Here is a 20194-nt window from a genome sequence, read left to right as displayed (position 1 = left end):
TCCAGCATGATCCAAATCAGGCGACATAAGGCTCGGGTTTGCTGGAGCCATTTGGTGCAACGTTGAAGCTTGAAGGAAATATGTTGGGGTATGCGATAGCAACCCAACCCAAACCAGAACCAGCACCAAATCAACCAGAGGGGCGAGAATTGGGACCACCACTGAGCCCGCCCTGGCTTCGAAAACAGAAATCATGCAACAGCGGAAAAAGCTGATGCTCTGACTAATGAAAACAGAGGAAACAGCACTTAAGGAGCTGTTGTATGAGTTTCAGCCCCATTCAGCCAAAGATTCAAACGAATGGGATCACACTGACACACGTCCATGAGACTCACCAGTAGGAGAACACAGAAGCTGCAAAGCTAATCTGAAAACTCCCCAACAGTGGCGTCCGGCCCTTACGGCCCAGGACACCCAGGAGTATGTACCAAGGCTGCTTAACCTGCAGCCAGTTACAACCCAACGGCCACTAGACCGAGCCCTGCTTCAGCAAAGGGGGGTTACATTTCCGTGGTCACATTTGCAGACTGACTGGATCGGTCCAGTCCACAAATCGTCAGAGTTAACAGATATCTTTTGACAATAACAGGCAGTTTCACAGAATGGGTCGAATGTCTGCCGGCACGAATGGACACCGCTGTCACCACAGCAAGCCATGCTGCTAAATCACGTTTTCAAGCGGTGGGGCCTTCCCCTGTCCATCGACTCGGACAGCGGGAACGTCAAACATTATGGGACCGTGCTTTTCAAACATGTTGGGCGTGGAAGTTAAATTCCACATCCTACCGCCCACAGTCATCCGTGAACAGGGGAGCGAATTGAGCTGCACCGTGGCACAGCATGTCAAAGGAACATGCCAGCAGCCATGACGGGGACCGGGATGCAAAGCTCACCTGGTCCTAATGCTAGTCCGCTCTACCTCACCATGCTCAACCACAGGGGTGACACTTTTCCAGATGAGACAGGAAGGCAAAGGACAATTCCCCTGACATCTCATCTACCAGCCGAAAGACGTCAGTATGACAACCGTCTACACTGCCCACCAGTGCGTCACTGACTTCAAAAGACCGTCTCCGAACGACTTTCGCGTGGCCTCGAAAGAACCTAGAAGCCAGCGTGCAAAGTCCAGAGTACACATGGGTTCAAGCGAACCAAACTAAACCGTCCACTAAACTCTCCTCACAGGGAACGAGCCTAAACTCCGCCCCCGCGAAGAGCGAACGTGCATAGCATTTAAATAGGACAAGTGCATGTTCAATCAGGACACTTTAAACATGCACTAATAAAGCAAGTGTCCATACATAACTTCACGTCTATAATTTCACACTCAGCCATAACACATGCATTGCTTTGGAAACCGATCACAGAAGTGGTAAAAGAATGACATGATTGTATACTCAGGTTGTAGAGATTTTAATGCAGGACCTCACTCGAGAGGTTAGCTCATCCATAAATAGCCTTGCTGAAGGACGGATTCCTCCGTACCTGGTACCAGTAGATTTGGTCGAAAAGGTTCTCAAATCTGCCTCTAGTGAAAACACTGCAACCACCACAAATACACCTGGCGTACAGCCTAGGAGTTGCAATTCCAATATTTGTAAATCCTGACAACTTGGAGATAGGATTTATGCTAAACCTTCCCATCATGAAAGGGCTAATGTGTATAGGCTTAAATCAGTATTGAATGTCGGTTTTTGGCAAGGTGAGACCCACGTACACCTACAAACTCCCTCATATTGGCCTATCATGATGCTGACCCCAAACTTTATTTAGTCCCTAATTTGGATTTGTGTACCAAAACCAAAGACATCCACTGGGTATGCCCAAGCAACCCATTTATCAGAGATTGAAATAATAGATGTCTTTAAGGGATACAATTTCAGCATTGATGTCGGCATTGAAAGACAGCTTTTACTCGCAGGCACGCAGCTGATTAAATTCAGTCTCACTCCATCAGAGTTGAGCTCGGTCCCCTGCTTCGCTCCCCAGAGCTACAGAGTCGACCGACACTCACATTATGACCATTATTGTGGTTCTCCTTGTATTTGGATGGGCCATCACTACTGCGATGGCGTATGCAGCATACAAGCAGATCAAACAGTTGCAAACCAGGGTTGACGCCCTCACCTTTGTCGCTCCCAGGTTCGTAGCACCAGCTCCTTGAAGGTCATAAGCTGATTAGACTACGAACCGCTGTCTCTTTCCTTTCCCTTTTTCCCTCTCTCCTTTCTTTGGTTCAAAGTTCAAACCTGATGACCAATGAATGTATTGACAATGGTGATTGTGAAGTTTGCATTTCTTTTTTTTTATTACTTTATTGTTGCCTTATTAGCCAATAGAAACGACTAGCTATAGCTTAGTCCTGCCCAGGCTAGGTCACTGACCCAGGCACAATGAATGCTTCATTTTTCCTCCTCTTGGATGATGAACTGAACTGCATGAATCCCAATGGACTACTAGAAAGACTATTAGGTTGTTCCACTCATGCACAACGGATTTTCGTCACGCCAGAATGGACTTGGTTGTAGCTTTAAAGACTGTGACCAGCATCCCACTCTTCAAAGCTAAAGGGGGGTATGTTGTGCCAGTTCAGACGTGACAGAAAGCGGTAACGGACTACGTTACCCACGATGCAATGTGGTCAAAATGGCCACCAACTCATGTGGTCAAAATGGCCACCAACTCCCATCACGCAACACGGCAAAATGGCCGCCGATCAAGGAAAGGTTGCTATGGTGATGGCTATAAAAGCCGATCACACACGATGAGCTTCCTTCTTCCCTGGCTTTTAGCCAACCCGAGAAGACACGCACAGCTGATTCCCACGCCACGTGTTCGATTGCTCGCTGGACCGAGATTTTTCGACGCAACGGTTATTCCCTGCTTTATAACAGGAGGTCGACTTAAATAAGTACTTTTAAATTCCCTCTGATCAAAAGACTGAGAGACGCCGCATCTCCCACTGATCGAAGAGGACCCCCGCTTTGTCTGGCCAACAAAGCGACCGAACCCGGAGGAAGAAACGAAGCAGCTTCTTCCCCGTCCCGCTGCAGCCTGTGGACAACTGCGCTCGTCGAAGCGCGTCCAGAAAGCCACACTCGGAGCGTTCCGGACCAGCCCCGAGGCATCTCAAAGTAACGGACTCTCCCCTTTTATTTCTGTCTCACCAACAGGGTGTTTAGAAGTGCCTGGGCAGGCGGTAGAACTTTGTAGGTGTTGGTTAATGCTTTTATTCCACGACGAAGTTGGAATTACTTTGCTGAACATTTTCTTTGTATGTGCATGCATTGTACAATTGATTTGCTGTGTTGATTTGTGATCCATCAATAACCCCGCCGTGGGTTACCGCCTTATTTCTTTTAATCTTTTTCCCTGCTTCCCCCCTCTCTCTTTTCGCTCTTCTTATCGATTTAATCCTTTGTCCGAGCAAGTCGCGGGCTTTGTTTTAAACTCCCAGTTAGCTGCGCCCCTCGAAACGAGGCATTGTCCCATCAGCGTAAGCGTGGTTACGTTATTAGGACCTCCCCTCATACGTCATCGTAGCAGCCATCTTGGGAGGGTCACGTGTATCTGGACTGTAGGTAGCTTAGCTGAACTAGCTTTGTGTAAGACATCAAAGCGTCCAGTGAGATTCCCGAAGCTGTTCTGTCTGTCAATGCTGATACGTGAAATGCCGATGTTTCGAGGGCGGTGTGTTAAACAACTTTGAGTTAAGTTAAGATCTGCTAACCGCTCATTTTAATCCATTGTTTATTTTTGTTTTGTTTTTTATTTCCACATATATATTTTGCATGTTTTAGTTTAGTAATGAGTAAGAATTCCAAAGTTGTTTGAATCAGAGAATTACTGTAACAGGGAATTGCTTTTGGTTCAATAAAACCAACCACTGCGGAATAGACATTGTTTTGTGTTCAGTCCAATTCACAGTTGCCTGGGTATTCAGAAATCAGAGCTAACCTCCTTTGGAGTTAACATCTGACATTAATACAGAGACAATATCATTGGATGGTGATAAGGAATAAGGATTTAAACTCTAATTGCAGTTACATTGGGGTTCTCACAGCCTGCTGGATAAACCTGGTCGGTTAACAGTCCGACCTGATCATTTATTCCAGCATAAATGAGTTCATAACAGAAAGTTAACTAATGCATTAGTGGTATAAATACTTATAAGCTTATAGCTAACATCACCACCATTTGAACTATATTTGTTATAGCGAAATTTTGAGTTGAATGATTTATTATTTAAATTATAATACCAAATTATAATTAATAATAATAATAAGCATATTCAACCAGCTTATGGCATAGCATAAATTGGCGTCCCTGGGTGGGCTGGAGTCTACTTATTGGCGTTCCTTTAGACTAAATCGAATAACCAGCAACTTATGAATTGAATGAACACAATCCATATTCCAGCATTTTGACTGCTCACCTTGCCAAAAGGACTATTCAGTCATAATTGATTAAGGAGGTATCATTACTAAATATATACGTGTTTGTGGTGGTTTGAGGTTGTTAACCTGAGGTTTGAATATTGATTTCTGGACTGGAAGTCAGCTAGATTGAAATACACAGCAGCCAGCGTCTGCTACTTGTCAATCAGAGTCTGTGTCGTGTTCTGCTTTGAAAAGAGAGACCCTGCCTCCATCTGGTGGCCAGGATAGGTAGTTGCAGTCACGGTTTTAAAGACAGCTTAGATCGCTCAGTGTCCCGGAGGGACAGTTTTGAAAGTCAGTTTCTTTAAACTTACCTTACGGTTCCGCCCTTTTGTCTTCTTTAATTTTATTTTATTCATATATATATATTTTTTTTTTCTCCTTTATCCCCTTCTGCTCATCATAAGTGGTCAAAATTGAGCTGTGATTTTGAAACTAAGGTTGCAATTTAGCGGTTTTTAACTGTCATTCTTTGCCACCTCTGAAGCTCCAAAACACTTTGCTATTTTCCACACATGTGTAGAGCACCTGTTCTGAAATAACTTACATCACAAACAAAGCCACAGCTTTATCACTTAATTACTGGCCGAAAGGTTAGTGGTCCATGTCACTCAAAGTTAATATCCTCAAAGTTAAACAAGCATATTAACCGTTCCTAAAACATAGGAGTTGTAAGTCGCAGGGTTGATTTTCCCCTGTGCAGCCTAATTAAACGCACGTATTTGAACCCACTTACTGCAGTTAAGTGCCAGTCATAGTGCGTGTTTGCTGTTAACAGTTAAAGTGAAGCCACTTAACAGTTGTTGTTAGCAGTTGTTGTTTAGCGCTGAGCTAAACTTAAGTGTATGCGTTGTTGCTTAGTGCTAAGCTAGAATACAGCGTTGTTATTTGTTGTCTGTCGTTTAGCGCTGAGCTAAACTACAGTGTTACTTGTTGCGTTGTTATCCATAGCTGACACAGAATGGATAGTGAAGATTCCTCAGTGTTTAGGTCTGAAGGAGCTGAAGGTCCAAACCATTCCATTGGAATGGAGGCCCAGGATGTCATTAGCTCACTGCTTAAAATGACACCGGACGAACAAACCCGTCTGAATCAGTTTAGCATAGAAGACTGTGAGAGGAGAATTCAGGCAGTGGTGGAGGAGGTCCAGAGCAAACCTAAACATAGATTGGTAGCAGATGTTTTGGGTGAATTAACTGCGTTATACCACCGAAGGTTAACGCTAGAGACCAATCTGCGTAACAGAGAGGTTGAGATGCGGATCGCAGCTGAGGAAAGAATCAGGGAGCTAGAACAGAGAAGTGTTCAGGGCAGCTGTCATCCCACAGAGGAGCGAGAGGAGGATCGCATTAGCTTGCAGACAGAAGGATCTGAGTGTGAGAACTCCAAAGGAAAACATGGAGATCACACCTGGAGGACATTGGATGAACTGGGCCCTCAGACACCTTCTGAGCGAAGGGTAAGCGAAGGTCAGGACAGATATAGCAGTGTGATACAGAAAGAAATGCCTAAACAACTTACGGTGGCAATCAGGACTGATCCACATGATGTAAATCATGGGAAAACACCTGCTTCCCACCTGATCCCTGACACGGCTCGCTATGATCTTTTCCCCCCACCAGGGCGACGAGAGCACCGTTCCTGGGACACAGGTGAACCCCACTCCTCTGAACTGCGTCCACAGACAAGAGTTCATGACAGGGGGGGTCCCCCTGAGTCCCACGAACGGCCGCCTCCGCCAGGTAGGTGGTCAGAACTAGAGCCTCCCTCCTATCGTGGTTACCGCAGGCAGGAGTCGTCAGGAGAGGACTCAGATGGACCAGCTCCGATCCCTGAACAGGGACTGCGGATGCGTCAACTTGAGTCCCTGGCCTGAGACATAGAGCGTTTTGATCCTAGCAATACAGAATCCACCACTGATGACTATCTCAGAGAGGTAGAGCGCTGTCTGCTAGACTTATATAGCCCCTCAGCTCGAGAAAAGTTGAAGCTTATCTGGAAAACCACGTCCAGAAGTGTCCATGTTTTCATAGAAAGCCTCCCTCCAGCTACACGTGACCGTTATTCAGCTCTTTGTCAGGCTTTAAGAGAAGAATATTCGGCGTTTACAGACCCAGCTTCGGCCACTCTTGGAGCTTTTGCAATTCAGCAAAAGAGAACTGAAGCACCAAAAGAGTACTACCGTCGCTTGCGGGCTGCTTACTTTCAGGGACGAAATGCTCCCGGCTTGGAGGAAGACCACACTTTCAAATCTCTGTTCCTCCATAATCTTCATGAAAGCGTGCGTTATGAGGTTACCATGCATTGTAGAACCAAGAAACTTACCATGCAGGAAATCAGGAAATACGCGCAGGTGGCATGGGAAACACGTGTCCGGCCCAACAAAGGAGCCGATAGTGATAAAAAGGTTCTGCAGATTCAAGCCGAACCAGAAAAGAGTTTAGGTCTGGAGGGACATGAGATGCCTCCCTTCAAACCTAAAACTAGATTTGGTCCTAAGAAGCAACATGGTTTTGAGCCGCAGCAGAAGAAAGCTTCCCAGGATAGGAGAGGTCAGCATGGCAGCATGGAAGGTGAGAGGTTTCAAAAATGGCACAGGCCGGATCCAGCCCGAGACGGTAAGCAAACTGACTGGCCAGAAAGGTCGAAAAGCACACATGACAACAAAGGCTGGAACCTGCGCATGGAGGAGTCAATGAGAAAGGAGATAGAGGAGACTTTTCGCAGGTTGCTAGCCGAAACAGTGCGTCAGATCGCGCCGCAGCCGTCCCAGCCATCATCCAATCCTGTCGACCCTCCAGGTAAGCCAGGCCCAAAACCCCAGCCAGCATGACTAGGCGTGGAACAGGCTTCCCCTTCTAACAGAGTTTATCTGATTAAGGGGGGGGACCAACCGAAAAATCACCAACAACCTTCTAAGATCCCATCAGCAGGTGATCAGAAAGCCCCTTTTCTAAGGTTTCTAGGTGAGCTAAACCATCATGAAAATGCACACCGCTTATACTGCTCGACAGTTATCGGAGGATGTGTAACTGCAAATGCTCTTTTAGACACGGGTTCCGAGATCAGTCTAATGTGCTCAGATTTGTTTGATGAGGTGACCAGAGCTATGGTGTCTCTTGGGAAACCGTTCCAGGTGGAGACCTGTAACGTGGGCATCACTAGCTACACTCAGGATCAATCATGCATCACCAAACGGGCGTGGTTAGACATCACTTTCCGTGACATGACCCTGGTGCACCCCATCTACATATGTACTTTGGACACAGAACCTTTTCTTGTGGGTCAGGACCTGTTGAACAGGTTAGCCCCACTCATTGACTGCTATGATGGTCATCTTTGGGCCCAAGTGGGGACTCCCAAGCCCCTCACTTCTGGAAGTGGACTGTCCGTCCCTATCAACCAGGTGACATGCTCTGAGGAGCCCAAAGAACTTTTAGCACCATTTCTGCCTTCCACAGAGCCGATTTCCAAATCCTCTGACACACCCCTGCTTGAGCTGAACAACCGCTCAGCTTACCTTTTAGTGGAGAATCCAACTCGCATGCCGATCCAAGTGGTGGCGAAGAAACCTCTTGGGGTGCTCATCGAAAGCTCTTTCCACGACTTTGAGTTGAGCATTCCCGTCATCGGAGACCTGCCCTTATTCTTGACTGGCAGACAGGACTCTCCAGACACCGTGTTTACCTTTCCTTCCAGCATGATCCAAATCAGGCGACATGAAGCTCGGCCTGCTGGATCCATTTGTGGTGCAACGCTTGAAGCTGAAGGAAATCTGTTGGTGTATGCGATAGCAACCAACCCAACAGAACCAGCACCAAATCAACCAGAGAATTGGGACTCACCCACTGAGCCCTGCCCTGGCTTCGAAACAGAAATCATGCAACAGCTGGAAAAAGCTGATGCTCTGACTACTGAAACAGAGGAAACAGCACTTAAGGAGCTGTTTTATGAGTTTCAGCCCATTCAGCCCAAAGATTCAAACGAACTTGGGATCACACTGACACACGTCCATGACTCACCAGTAGGAGAACACAGAAGCTGCAAAGCTAATCTGAAAACTCCCCAACAGGTGGCGTCCCGGCCCTTAACGGCCCAGGACACCCAGGAGTATGTACAAGGCTGCTTAACCTGCAGCCAGTTACAACCCACACGGCCACTAGACCGAGCCCTGCTTCAGCAAAGGGGGGTTACATTTCCGTGGTCACATTTGCAGACTGACTGGATCGGTCCAGTCCCCAAATCGTCAAGAGGTAACAGATATCTTTTGACAATAACAGGCAGTTTCACAGAATGGGTCGAATGTCTGCCGGCACCGAATGACACCGCTGTCACCACAGCAGCCCTGCTGCTAAATCACGTTTTCAGCCGGTGGGGCCTTCCCCTGTCCATCGACTCGGACAGAGGAACGTCAAACATTATGACCGTGCTTTTCAACATGTTGGGCGTGGAAGTTAAATTCCACATCACCTACCGCCCACAGTCATCCGGACAGGTGGAGCGAATGAGCTGCACCGTGGCCAGCATGTCAAAGGAACATGCCAGTAGCCATGACGGGGACCGGGATGCAAAGCTTCCCCTGGTCCTAATGCTAGTCCGCTCTACCTCACCATGCTCCACAGGGGTGACACTTTTCCAGATGATGACAGGAAGGCAAAGGACACTTCCCCTGAATCTCATCTACCAGCCCGAAGACGTCAGTATGACAACCGTCTACACTGCCCACCAGTGCGTCACTGACTTAAAAGACCGTCCCCGAACGACTTTCGCGTGGCCTCGAAAGAACCTAGAAGCCAGCGTGCAAAGTCCAGAGTACACATGGGTTCAAGCGAACCAAACTAAACCGTCCACTAAACTCTCCTCACAGGGAACGGAGCCTAACTCCGCCCCCGCCGAAGAGAACGATGCATAGCATTAAATAGGACAAGTGCATGTTCAATCAGGACACTTTAAACATGCACTAATAAAGCAAGTGTCCATACATAACTTCACGTCTATAATTTCACACTCAGCCATAACACCATGCATTGCTTTGGAAACGCTCACAGAAGTGGTAAAGAATGACATGATGTATACTCAGGTTGTTAGAGATTTAATGCAGGACCTCACTCGAGAGGTTAGCTCATCCATAAATAGCCTTGCTGAAGGACGGATTCCTCCGTACCTGGTACCAGTAGATTTGGTCGAAAAGGTTCTCAAATCTGCCTCTAGTGAAACACTGCAACCACCACAAATACACCTGGCGTACAGCCTAGGTAGTGCAATTCCAATATTTGTAAATCCTGACAACTTGGAGATAGGATTTATGCTAAACCTTCCCATCATTGAAAGGGCTAATGTGTATAGGCTTAAATCAGTATTGAATGTCGGTTTTTGGCAAGGTGAGACCCACGTACACCTACAAACTCCCTCAATATTGGCCTATCATGATGCTGACCCCAAACTTTATTTAGTCCCTAATTTGGATTTGTGTACCAAAACCAAAGACATCCACTGGGTATGCCCAAGCAACCCATTTATCAGAGATTGAAATAATAGATGTCTTTAAGGGATACAATTTCAGCATTGATGTCGGCATTGAAAGACAGCTTTTACTCGCAGGCACGCAGCTGATTAAATTCAGTCTCACTCCATCAGAGTTGAGCTCGGTCCCTCTGCTTCGCTTCCCCAGAGCTACAGAGTCGACCGACACTCACATTATGACCATTATTGTGGTTCTCCTTGTATTTGGATGGGCCATCACTACTGCGATGGCGTATGCAGCATACAAGCAGATCAAACAGTTGCAAACCAGGGTTGACGCCCTCACCTTTGTCGCTCCCAGGTTCGTAGCACCAGCTCCTTGAAGGTCATAAGCTGATTAGACTACGAACCGCTGTCTCTTTCCTTTCCCTTTTTCCCTCTCTCCTTTCTTTGGTTCAAAGTTCAAACCTGATGACCAATGAATGTATTGACAATGGTGATTGTGAAGTTTGCATTTCTTTTTTTTTATTACTTTATTGTTGCCTTATTAGCCAATAGAAACGACTAGCTATAGCTTAGTCCTGCCCAGGCTAGGTCACTGACCCAGGCACAATGAATGCTTCATTTTTCCTCCTCTTGGATGATGAACTGAACTGCATGAATCCCAATGGACTACTAGAAAGACTATTAGGTTGTTCCACTCATGCACAACGGATTTTCGTCACGCCAGAATGGACTTGGTTGTAGCTTTAAAGACTGTGACCAGCATCCCACTCTTCAAAGCTAAAGGGGGGTATGTTGTGCCAGTTCAGACGTGACAGAAAGCGGTAACGGACTACGTTACCCACGATGCAATGTGGTCAAAATGGCCACCAACTCATGTGGTCAAAATGGCCACCAACTCCCATCACGCAACACGGCAAAATGGCCGCCGATCAAGGAAAGGTTGCTATGGTGATGGCTATAAAAGCCGATCACACACGATGAGCTTCCTTCTTCCCTGGCTTTTAGCCAACCCGAGAAGACACGCACAGCTGATTCCCACGCCACGTGTTCGATTGCTCGCTGGACCGAGATTTTTCGACGCAACGGTTATTCCCTGCTTTATAACAGGAGGTCGACTTAAATAAGTACTTTTAAATTCCCTCTGATCAAAAGACTGAGAGACGCCGCATCTCCCACTGATCGAAGAGGACCCCGCTTTGTCTGGCCAACAAAGCGACCGAACCCGGAGGAAGAAACGAAGCAGCTTCTTCCCCGTCCCGCTGCAGCCTGTGGACAACTGCGCTCGTCGAAGCGCGTCCAGAAAGCCACACTCGGAGCGTTCCGGACCAGCCCCGAGGCATCTCAAAGTAACGGACTCTCCCCTTTTATTTCTGTCTCACCAACAGGGTGTTTAGAAGTGCCTGGGCAGGCGGTAGAACTTTGTAGGTGTTGGTTAATGCTTTTATTCCACGACGAAGTTGGAATTACTTTGCTGAACATTTTCTTTGTATGTGCATGCATTGTACAATTGATTTGCTGTGTTGATTTGTGATCCATCAATAACCCCGCCGTGGGTTACCGCCTTATTTCTTTTAATCTTTTTCCCTGCTTCCCCCCTCTCTCTTTTCGCTCTTCTTATCGATTTAATCCTTTGTCCGAGCAAGTCGCGGGCTTTGTTTTAAACTCCCAGTTAGCTGCGCCCCTCGAAACGAGGCATTGTCCCATCAGCGTAAGCGTGGTTACGTTATTAGGACCTCCCCTCATACGTCATCGTAGCAGCCATCTTGGGAGGGTCACGTGTATCTGGACTGTAGGTAGCTTAGCTGAACTAGCTTTGTGTAAGACATCAAAGCGTCCAGTGAGATTCCCGAAGCTGTTCTGTCTGTCAATGCTGATACGTGAAATGCCGATGTTTCGAGGGCGGTGTTAAACAACTTTGAGTTAAGTTAAGATCTGCTAACCGCTCATTTTAATCCATTGTTTATTTTTGTTTTGTTTTTTATTTCCACATATATATTTTGCATGTTTTAGTTTAGTAATGAGTAAGAATTCCAAAGTTGTTTGAATCAGAGAATTACTGTAACAGGGAATTGCTTTTGGTTCAATAAAACCAACCACTGCGGAATAGACATTGTTTTGTGTTCAGTCCAATTCACAGTTGCCTGGGTATTCAGAAATCAGAGCTAACCTCCTTTGGAGTTAACATCTGACATTAATACAGAGACAATATCATTGGATGGTGATAAGGAATAAGGATTTAAACTCTAATTGCAGTTACATTGGGGTTCTCACAGCCTGCTGGATAAACCTGGTCGGTTAACAGTCCGACCTGATCATTTATTCCAGCATAAATGAGTTCATAACAGAAAGTTAACTAATGCATTAGTGGTATAAATACTTATAAGCTTATAGCTAACATCACCACCATTTGAACTATATTTGTTATAGCGAAATTTTGAGTTGAATGATTTATTATTTAAATTATAATACCAAATTATAATTAATAATAATAATAAGCATATTCAACCAGCTTCAGGTGAACCCCGCCTCTCACCCAGTGAACGCTGGAGATAGACACCAGCACCCTGCGACTCCATGAGGGATTAAGCGGATCAGAAAATGGATGGATGGATGGATGGATGGATGGATGGATGGATGGATGGATGGATGGATATATAGTTTTTATCTGTTTTCGTTTTAGGGTCAAAATACGTAAACAGGTCCCTTTAAAGATAATGAATTATGGACTGTAAAAGCTTGGAGGCCACAGTAACCAACGGTCCCTAAAGCTATCATGTTTTAACTTGGTTCATGGTCCATTGATTTACCATTTAGGGACGATGTGACTGTGGTCCAAGATCACATGGAGTCCATAGGTCTTAGCTTGGTTAAACTTGGTTAAGGGTCATCCTGGTTATCTGTTCTGGACCACATGGTTTGAAACAAAGTAAGACAAGGTCTGTATAAACCATCCTGGGTAAACCTGGATTTGTCAATCCGTCACAAACATGGACTTTTTTTAACATTTTGAATTTCTAAGTCAGCATATGGAAAATATACAATGTAACCAAAACAGCAACACATTGTATAAAACCATGTCGACTGATGTGTTTTTTAATCACTGCACATGCTGCATTCAGGTACACTAGCTGTCTAAATAAGAAAAACAACGCCAAAATGATTCAAACTAACTTTTTTCTCAATTGTTGGTAAAGTGTTATTTCAAAATTAGATTAACAACGACTATTGAATGTAGTAAAATTGTTGTGTAATCTCTACTGGCATTGGCTTTTCCTGCTTATACCACTCATTGAACAAAATTTAACTGAATCTTCAGTCACCTTTTTTCTTCTTTTTGAACAGCTAATTTCTGTTCAACTAGCGCCCCATCTTATTGCCTGACTTATAATTCTAAGACTTGTGGAGTCCAGGTTGCTTTGCTGCTTCAGCATCAGTACAACTTGCACCTGGACAGATCATCTTCCAAATTTTAATGTTACCTGTTTTCAGCTTTTATTTTCTTATCATTACTGTTTTTCTGCTTGACACTACAAACTCTAGCACTTCAGGAGTCCTGCTTTTTCCTGCCTTTTGTCATTTAATAAGAATGCTTAATAACATACATGAGAATATTTTATTCCATTAAATTATACCAATGAAGATGCGTTTCCATTTTTTATATTAATTTCTTTTTGGTATATTAGAACATATCCTACAATACATATGTAGTGTTTCTCCTCTAAGTACAAGCTTTCATCAGTTTATCCCTTTGGCACTAAAAGACAGGCGCTCATCTCAAACTACTCCTAGTAGTCTCCTCACGTGTGGAACGAAGGTGTGCTGTCTCCAGCTCCCACTTTATTCCAATGTATTTATTTACCCACTTATACGGGGAATAAATCAAGGTCAGCACACAATGCCGCGCACGGCTATTAAGATTCATTGTAATGCAAATTCTCTCATGGCGAGAGCACTACACTGACAGCTAGTGACATGCTGGGCAACATGCAAACAAGAGCACATTCACACACATGCTCAGACACACACTACTTCAAGAGCACATGTTCTTTAACCCGTTTAGCTAAAAGTAGTGAAGATTGTTCTCCTCTCTCCCACACTGCACTTTCCTGGTAGAGTTCATCATTCAAGAATTTACCTTTAGGCCAATACTAGATCAGACGGTGCACCTTTGATGGATGTGTGGGGTTACAGTAAGAGAACAAAAAGAAACCCCACTATATTATAATTTCTGTTTTCTTAATTTGACTTTAAAGTGTAATAAATATGGTATTAAGAAAAGCATTTTTTTATTTTGTGACATTAGGCTGTCATACTGGTAGGTGAACCTCCATCTCATGTGTTAAATCTTTTACAGCCTCTCATAGTTTTTTTTCCCAGTACCGTGCTCCATTTCGCTCCATTCTTCTTCCCATACACTCCGACTAGCTTCCCAGCCCCTGCTGAGGAAAATCATCAGCATCTTTCATGGTGGATGTGTTCAGGGTGATGTGCACTGTCCTTGCAGACCAAAAGGTTCAGTTTTGGTTTCAGCTGACTTCCACATACTTATGTCCCCTTTTGGCAAACTGCAAAATGACTTTCTTTTAACAAAGGCATTCTCCTTATCATAATTTTATTACATAAAGGCCAGATTTGTGGAGTGAAGGACTATCATTCCTGCTTTTATATTCCCCACAACTCTATCCCTGACCTGCTGTGTTCCTTGTTGTCCATAATGCTTTTTATTAAATTAAATTAAACAAGGGCAATTCTATTTTGTGATATCAGAGTAATGTCTGGGTTGTTAGGGCTTGGTGCCAAATATAAGAGTAAGATTTTGTTTTTTGGGAAAAAAAAACAATACAATCTATACTTTTCCTTCTATTTCTATTTCTTGTGCTTAAAGAGTTATGGACGCAAGCTAAATCCCCCCCAAAAATGTTAGTACTTTTTCTTTGCTAAAAAACCAACCAAACAGATGCATGAAACAGTGGATGCTTCAACGTTCATGTTCTTAAGCACAGGTCGGTTGTTTGAAACATGATCATGCAATGTATTTCAGAGTGAAGCTGTAAAGCAACACACAGAGGGCATGAGAAAAGTAGACGCATCATGGAACAAATAGGGACCCTTGCTCCTTCACTCCACTAGTGGAAAAGTAGCAGCTTAACGGAAGAAAACCCACACTGACATAGCAAAATGCCAGAACCTTGACAGAACTGAAACGTGATCCTGCTTCTTCTTTGTTCCACTAATTTTCTGCTTTGCTGCTGTACCACTGTCAGCAGAACCTGAGCATCATCTTCCTCCATGCTTAACAGTTAGTACAGCATTCAGGCTGTGATTCGGGTTTGAAAGCCTTTCCTTGAGTATTCTTTGTCTTATTTGAGACAAAGATTAATCTAACCAACCTTAAGCCAATTAAAAATGTATGAACTGTGATTCAAAACAAGTTTTATACCCAGAAACCAACCCAATTAAATAAATTCTCCTCTTTCTGATAGTACAGAAGAGTAGTAAAATATTCAGTCGGAATTATACCAAAATCTTCCCCATGGCTTCGAATATGTTTGATTTCTCTGCAACTGGATGAAAGACGTTTAAACAAATTCAGTTGAAGACGTGTTTATATATTCTACCATGAACTGCATATATGATTTTGAACATGTTTGGATTATTGGTGCCATTTCTCAGCATTTGATTCCCATCATTTCCCTCAACATCCTAAGTTTTCCTCTTGTAATATGAAATAAAAAGCACATCAGAAGTGAAGTGAAAGGTTCAAGTAGGCGGTCTTCACATTTCTTCTTTGAATGTTTACCTGGGCAGCATGAAGCACGAGTCCTGTGTTTCTGTTTCTGTTCCCTTTTCACCTTTGTGTGCTTTAGTGTGTGTGTGTGTGTGTGTGTGTGTGTGTGTGTGCTTTAGTGTGTGTGTGTGTGTGTGTGTGTGTGCTTTAGTGTGTGTGTGTGTGCTTTAGTGTGTGTGTGTGTGTGTGTGTGTGTGTGTGTGTGTGTGTGTGTGAGGAGCTCCCGGTGAAGCTGTCAGAGACTTCAGAGTGCTCGCTGTCTCTCTCATTGATGAACAAGCTGCTCTGAGGTCTGACGTGACCGGCTTTTCAACTCTGGGTCTTCAACAAAACCTTCAAGATATGGAGGGATTAACAGGATAAAAATGAGGATGAGACAAACTGTCTGGGATGGAATTTGCTTGAAGGGATAGTTTCTTGCTTTGGTGGACTTTGAGTGTTAAAGGGATGAACACTGTTGTCTTCAGTCTAGTTTAAACACAGAGCTGAGGATGCAGTACAACTGTACTGGCATTTAAGTCATTTGTCAGACGTTTTATTTTTTTTATTCTGTGAGACCTTGGGTAAGAATGAATAAAATGATGCTGTGTTGCTTAAAGTGACATTCTAGCACAAGAATATCAGCTAGCTGCACATTTGCCTCCATCTCTCCACACCATTAAGTTCACCATTTTAATGACATTTAGCATCTTTACAAGGTAAAATTCCACTTTGTCATATGAAAGTCCATTTTCAGAACCTATCCTGTGATAGTGGGTCAATCCAAATGCCTTATCTGGAACTGAAGCAAGTGCACCCACCTATCTGGATGTGAGATAACTGTGACAATGTTCTAGATGAATATTTAAAATAATAGTACTACCATGTAAACTTATGTGTCACCTTTCAGTACCAGAATGAAAATAAATACCCATAGAAGGTTGGTGATATAAAAAATCATATCTACTGGGTATTCATTGGTGTTTTGAAGAGTAATCTGGATAAAATTGCAAAAAGTATTTTTTACACATTTAAAAATGTTGATACAAAATGAAATTATTCGGAACAAGTGTTTATTGAAAGTAAAGAACAGCGCTTGTGTAAATGTTAACGGTTAAACCTCCCTCTGTGTGATGCTGATGAAGATTTTCAGAAATAGGACATAGCTCTGGCTTGGTGTCTACAGGGACTGCTTAGGAGGAAAAAGCAACAAAATAGAATGTCAGATTAAGAGGTCATCTGCTGACAAAAAGAAGAGCTCATTTGTTTAATCATTACAAAAAACAGTAAACAAGACAACTGAAAATATGAAAGCTTCTGACTTGTTAGGGGTAAACATACACAGAGCTCCTTCAGACTGGATGTGTAGCTAAGGTTGTGTACTGTCTTGTTTTTATTTGAGTGCAGAGATTAAAACAACCTAAGTTTTAAGATGTGAGCAGCCATGAGGCTGGACAGAAAGAGAAAGTTTTCTTTCTGAGAGTGTTTCAGGTACATCTTCATGTTTTATGTTCTTTAAAAGCTCTGTGAATTACGGCATAGTGTCCTTTAGATCCCTGAAGGTTTTATGTGCCATATGCCACCAAACTCTTAACAACAGATCATTTTATGTTGGAAGTTGTGAGGAGAGGCATCATAATCAAACTAGTTTGTCCAACGCATCCCACAGATGCTTTATTGGATTGAGAAGTGGGAAATATGCAGGCTGAAGAAACATCTCACACTGGTTTCTGGACCTCTTTTGCTTTGTGTTATATTCTGCTGAAGAAGACCAAAGCCATGAGAAAATACTGTATTTAGCCTCCATTAAGTCATTTATGGTAGCCCATCTGTTGGATGGGATTAAATGGGTTAGCCTGTGCTCCCCATATGCAGCAGCGAGCCTTGACCAACGACTCCATCATCAATGTTGGATCATTAGGACTTTTTTTTATCAGATCCTGACCTCTGGAAACTCAGAAAACTCCACAAAACCTTCAGTTCTGGATATTCAATTCAATTCAAATATACTTTATTGGTCCCAAAAGCTGCGACAGACTGGTGACCTGTCCAGGGTGAACCCCGCCTCTCGCCCGGTGAATGCTGGAGATAGGAACCAGCACCCCCACGTACCCATGAGATAGATAGATAGATAGATAGATAGATAGATAGATAGATAGATAGATAGATAGATAGATAGATAGATAGATAGATAGATAGTGATGGCTGTTGGCAGGAAAGATCTCTTGTAGGGGTCTGCATTGCAGCAAATTTGAAGAAGCGTCTGATTGAAGACACTCTGTTTTCCCAACACAGTCTCATGAAGACGATGGTCAAGGTTGTCCATAATTTTCTTGGTTTTATAAAGAATCCTTCTTTGCATTATCATCTCCAGTGGTTCTACAGTTGATCCCAGAACAGAACCAGCCTTCTTTATCAGGTTGTTGAGCCTTTTTAGGTCCCTGGCTCTGATGCTGCTGCCCCAACAGATGACGGCAGAGGAGATGACTCTCAGCAACAGACTTAGAGAAAATATGCAGCATCTTGTTGCAAACCTTCAAGGATCTTAGCTTCCTCAAGAAGTACAGTCTGCTCAGTCCCTTCTTATAGACAGCTTCATTATTGCGTCTCCAGTCCAGTGTGTTGTCCAGATGAACATCGAGGTATTTATATTCCTCAACCACCTCCACTTCTTCTCCCATGATGGAGAAACAGGGTTTGAGCTAACCCTGTTTCTCCTGAAAGCTACAATCATGATGATTGTTTCCACACCATAACACAAAGCAGTCCACTAGCTCCCTGTCCTCAGCTTCTTGTCCATCTCTGATACACCCATCCACTGCAGAATTGTCAGAGTATTTCTGATACAGAAGCTGGACTTGTACTGGAAGTCTGAAGAGTGCAGAGTGAAAAGGAACGGTTAAAGTGCAGTCCCCTGTGGTGCTCCTGTGTTGCTGACCACCTGGTTAGACACTAATACCTCGTTTCCACCACCCTTTTTAACCGAGCTGAGACCAGTCTGAGCTCAGTAACTGAGATAACTATCGAGTATAAATGGAATGCAAACTGAACTGAACCGAGCCAGACACAACCGGACCGCGCTCAATGCAGCCCAGTTCCAGAGGTGGGTTCGGCTCGCTTTTTCCTTATCTTGGTTCTCTAATAACAAAGAGCACATGAGCAGACAGCATCATCGCCGTGCGGTCAGCTGACATTTCAGACATTCATAATAATACTAGCTTCCTTACCGTGCCACACGATTTCCAATTTCAATTCAATTCAATTTATTTATATAGCGCCAAATCATGAAACATGTCATCTCAAGGCACTTTACAAAATCAAGTTCAATCATATTATACAGATTGGGTCAGATTATACAGATTGGTCAAAAATGTCCTATATAAGGAAACCAGTTGATTGCATCAAAGTCCCGACAAGCAGCATTCACTCCTGGGGAAGCGTAGAGCCACAGGAAGAGTCATCTGCATTGTACATGGCTTTGCTGCAATCCCTCATACTGAGCAAGCATGAAGCGACAGTGGGAAGAAAAACTCCCCATTAACGGGAGGGAAAACCTCCAGCAGAACCAGAACCGGGCTCAGTATGAACGGTCATCTGCCTCGACTGACTGGGGTTACAGAAGACAGAGCAGAGACACAACAAGAGAAACAAAAAGCACAGAAGCACACATTGATCTAGTAATCTGTTCTACATTAGATGGTAGTAGCGGGTGAGCCGTCTTCTCTGGATGATGTCACAGTTAACAGAACGCCAGACCAGGTGTACCTACTATGAAGAAAAAGAGAGAGAGCTTGAATCAGCTGAAGACTTTGAACTGCATTTTGTGGACTTCCTGATAGTAAAGAATTACAATAGTCCAGCCTTGAAGTAACAAATGCATGGACTAGTTTTTCAGCATCACTCCTGGACAGAATGTTTCTAATTTTGGCGATATTCCGGAGGTGAAAAAAGGAAACTCTGAAAAACTGTTTAATATGGGATTTAAATGACATGTCTTGGTCGAAAATAACACCAAGATTTTTTACTTTATTACCAGAGGCCAAGTTAATGCCATCCAGATTAAGTGATTGATTAAGAAGATTTTTTGAAGACTCTGGCCCAAAGATTACAACTTCGGTCTTGTCAGAATTTAAATGCAGGAAATTTAAAGTCATCCAGCTTTTGATGTCATCAAGACATGACTGCAGTCGAAGTAACTGATTGGATTCATCAGGATGTATGGATAAATATAGCTGAGTATCATCAGCATAACAGTGGAAATGAATCCCATGCTGTCTGATAATTTTGCCAATCGGAAGCATATATATAGTAAATAAAATTGGTCCAAGGACTGAACCCTGTGGTACTCCACAGGTGACCCTAGAGTTTGAGGAAGATTTATTATTAACATGAACAAACTGGAATCTGTCCGACAGATAATGATGATTCCAGTGATGATTCTTAGCAGTGTGATGAACCTCAGCATCTGTCGTTGTTTACTGCTTCTCTAAATCCTGATTAGACGTTCGTTTGTCTCATC

At 43.8% G+C, this 20194-nt stretch overlaps 1 protein-coding gene and 1 long non-coding RNA gene across 5 annotated transcripts in view; both read left to right on the top strand.

The window, feature by feature from the left end:
• The window catches only part of LOC118567131, a 25578-nt gene extending 7046 nt beyond the window's left edge, over nt 1-18532 (top strand). Inside the window, exon 3 of the long non-coding RNA XR_004933503.1 lies at nt 18509-18532. This is a non-coding gene — a long non-coding RNA (uncharacterized LOC118567131). The remainder of the gene's footprint in view (nt 1-18508) is intronic.
• The window catches only part of epha8 (eph receptor A8), a 348864-nt gene that overhangs the window by 262413 nt on the left and 66257 nt on the right, over nt 1-20194 (top strand). The window lies entirely within an intron of this gene.

This window comes from Fundulus heteroclitus, chromosome 20, assembly GCF_011125445.2.
Source record: "Fundulus heteroclitus isolate FHET01 chromosome 20, MU-UCD_Fhet_4.1, whole genome shotgun sequence".
Taxonomy (NCBI): domain Eukaryota; kingdom Metazoa; phylum Chordata; class Actinopteri; order Cyprinodontiformes; family Fundulidae; genus Fundulus; species Fundulus heteroclitus.
This window is presented reverse-complemented; position numbering and strand designations above follow the sequence as displayed.